This window comes from Nerophis ophidion, linkage group LG29, assembly GCF_033978795.1.
Source record: "Nerophis ophidion isolate RoL-2023_Sa linkage group LG29, RoL_Noph_v1.0, whole genome shotgun sequence".
In the NCBI taxonomy this organism is placed as follows: Eukaryota; Metazoa; Chordata; class Actinopteri; order Syngnathiformes; family Syngnathidae; genus Nerophis; species Nerophis ophidion.
This window is the reverse complement of record NC_084639.1, coordinates 25,980,733-25,983,098: the sequence shown is the minus strand read 5'-3', so window position 1 is coordinate 25,983,098 and position 2,366 is coordinate 25,980,733. Positions and strand designations below refer to the sequence as shown.

The 2,366-nt window shown below is 35.4% G+C and overlaps 1 long non-coding RNA gene across 1 annotated transcript in view; it reads left to right on the top strand.

Annotated features, from left to right (window-relative positions):
* Positions 1-1,411: 1,411 nt before the first annotated feature.
* Positions 1,412-2,366, top strand: part of LOC133546134 (uncharacterized) — a 63,957-nt gene continuing 63,002 nt past the window's right edge. Inside the window, exon 1 of the long non-coding RNA XR_009804995.1 lies at positions 1,412-1,665. This is a non-coding gene — a long non-coding RNA (uncharacterized LOC133546134). The remainder of the gene's footprint in view (positions 1,666-2,366) is intronic.

Sequence of the window (2,366 nt, the reverse complement as noted above, 5' to 3'; positions counted from 1 at the left end):
TGCATACAAATAATTGCAGGACCTTTTTTGTCCCAAGGAAATAACATGTAAAAATTAACAGTCAAATTCAGTATCAAACACTTAATTTTACCGAGCAAAATGTCTTGCACATTTAGCTGATTGCATATTTGATGAATACAATTGAAAAGATCCATTTAAACATTTTTGAAAACTAGAAAAAAACACAAAAAATATTAGTGAAATTATAAAAAACATATTCGAAAAAAAAAAAAAAAATATATATATATATATATACGTATTATTGTATTATTAATTATCATTAATATTATTATATTATTATATTATATATATTATAATTATTACTGTAAAAATGTTTTAATGTCATCTAAATGTCATATTAGACCAGGATTTCTTAACCATAGAGCAGCACTTCTCAATTGTAATACACTTTTACACCACTTGTGGCAGTAATGACGATATAAAACACACAGGTGACGTCATAGAGACGTTTCAGTGCTAAAATTATGACCAAAGTAGTGAACCTGTATTTACGTTCACACTTTAATTTAATTGAGTTTATTTATTAAACATCCATCTGTCCATCCATTGTCTACCGCTTATCCATTTTGGGGTTGCGGGGGGTCGCTGGTGGCTATCTCAGCTACAATCGGGCGGAAGGTGGCGTACACCCTGGACAAGTCGCCACCTCTTCACAGTTTAATAAACAAATTCATTATTCCATCCATCCATTTCTACTGCTTATTCTCTTTGGGGTCGTGGGGGGTGCTGGAGCCTGTCTCAGCTACAATCGGGCGGAAGGCGGGGTACACCCTGGACAAGTCACCACCTTATCGCAGGGCCAACACAGATTATTTATTTAATTTATTTTACCACAACAAACTGCATGGAAATTATTTTTGTGTGTTAATATTTGTTCGGGCCACAGGAACCTATGTAGTTGGGCCCCAGGGTCAAAAACCTGTTAAGAACCCCTGGATAAGACTTTCCTCCTGCTTGAAAAAAAATTATTGAAGAGCCATGTTTGTCCCAAGGAAAAAACATATATAAATTAACAGTAAAATACTTTATTTTACAATCGGCTCATTCTGCAAGACATCGAGCTGATTGCATTTTTTTGATAAATACATTTTAAAATTAATTTGATAACATTATTTTTTTTTTCAATCTGGAAAAATCACAAAAATATTAGTAAAATTAGACTTCACCATGAAATATTTTTCTATATTTTTTGCGTTCTTTAGTTTGTTTCGGTCTGACGGTCTTGAACATGAATCTTGGACATCTTGAACATCTTGGATGCAGAGACCCCGGCATTATGCAGGTAAACATGACTTTGATGTCAAAAACTCACAGGAAAAGTACATAAAAGCAAAAAACAAAAACAAAAAATGCAGCACTGTCAGCAGGACAGGCTGGCAGATGACGAAGCCTGATTGGCAACCCGGAACACATGTGCCCACCCAGTTTGCCAATCAGGGACAGGTGAGGGTCACAGCGCTCGGGCCAGAAGAGTGGAACTAAAATAAAAGGAAACGCATTAAGAAATAGGGAATTATGCAAAGTAAATCAAAATTAAATTATTTTCTTAAACGTTTAGTCATGTTTCCCTACCCTGCGGAATATTCCACAAGTCACAGGAAGTTGCATCCTTCAGACCCTCTGCAGGCAACGGCAATAACAAAAGTAAGTTAATTCATTTATTTTTCTGTATATTTGATTGTATTTATTTGACGGTTCGAATTTCAGCACAGTCCTGTTACCCCAAATAATTGTTTTATTGGTAATTGTTTATTTTCGAAATACACTAGCACCTTGGCTCGCAAGTTTTTCTGGGAAAAGATCTGTCTGTCGGCTAATCTTTACGCTTCCAAGTGAATGTCACTCGCTCGCATTAACGTATGGCTCGAGAGAGAAATAACTATAGTTTTTTTCCAACCACGGGAAGAAAGGAAGTGAGTGTGAAGGGCGGTGCTGAGAGTAAGTGGACGATAGTCATTGAATTAAGGAAAGAAATCATCAAAAGCATGACCGGGCGTGGAGCCAGCTAACTTGGTGAAGCAGTCCTGTGCTAGTCCTATACTGGAGTAGAATGAGTGTAAAGCAGCGATGGTATCTAAACGGTGGATATTTATCCACAAAAATCTGGAGAAGCTGCCAACGGTGTGTTTGACGGCGAAGCGGCTCAAAGAAGACAGAGTGTAACAAAATAAAGTATGCAAAAAATAAAGAAATGTATTTCATGGTGAAGTCTAATTTTACCTATATTTTTGTGATGTTTCCATGTTAAAAAAAATACTAAAATAATTTTAAATATATTCATCAAATAGGCAAGTCTAATTTTACTTATATATTGTGTGATTATCCCAGATAAAAAAAATATTCAT